We start from the raw sequence: 696 nt of genomic DNA, 5'->3' as shown, positions 1-696 counted from the left end.
CTTAAATCTAAAGTAATTTGTGTCATGTTTCATATTCTCTGCGGAAAAGAAAAAAAAAACAGAATTAAATGGAATGAAAGTTAAGCAATATCGTTGAGAGTCTGATTTAAAAACAATATTAGTAAACATTTTTATGGGACCTTCAATGGGGAGGTGTAGAAAAAATAGAAAGTAAACAGAACAGAATCAAAGTCCGCTGGCCGTGCTACCTCATATTACAACACAGCGCTGCGAGGCAATTTCCCAAGCTGAGTGGCACATGGGACTCCTTTCACATTCTGCAACTATGCAGATAGCTAGATTCCTGAATGAGATTTTCACTCTGCAGCGGAGTGTGCGCTGATATGAAACTTCCTGGCAGATTAAAACTGTGTGCCGACCGAGACTCGAACTCGGGACCTTTGCCTTTCGCGGGCAAGTGCTCTACCAACTGAGCTACCGAAGCACGACTGACGCCCGGTACTCACAGCTTTACTTCTGCCAGTATCCGTCTCCTACCTTCCAAACTTTACAGAAGAGCTTCTGTAAAGTTTGGAAGGTAGGAGACGGATACTGGCAGAAGTAAAGCTGTGAGTACCGGGCGTCAGTCGTGCTTCGGTAGCTCAGTTGGTAGAGCACTTGCCCGCGAAAGGCAAAGGTCCCGACTTCGAGTCTCGGTCGGGCACACAGTTTTAATCTGCCAGGAAGCTTCAGCTA

The 696-nt window shown here is 45.5% G+C and overlaps 1 non-coding gene across 1 annotated transcript; it reads right to left on the bottom strand.

Annotated features, from left to right (window-relative positions):
* Positions 1-371: 371 nt before the first annotated feature.
* Positions 372-447, bottom strand: Trnas-cga (transfer RNA serine (anticodon CGA)). The gene has a single exon. It is a non-coding gene; the product is annotated as a tRNA-Ser (tRNA).
* Between the last annotated feature and the right edge of the window lie 249 nt (positions 448-696).

This window comes from Schistocerca gregaria, chromosome 2, assembly GCF_023897955.1.
Source record: "Schistocerca gregaria isolate iqSchGreg1 chromosome 2, iqSchGreg1.2, whole genome shotgun sequence".
Taxonomy (NCBI): domain Eukaryota; kingdom Metazoa; phylum Arthropoda; class Insecta; order Orthoptera; family Acrididae; genus Schistocerca; species Schistocerca gregaria.
This window is presented reverse-complemented; position numbering and strand designations above follow the sequence as displayed.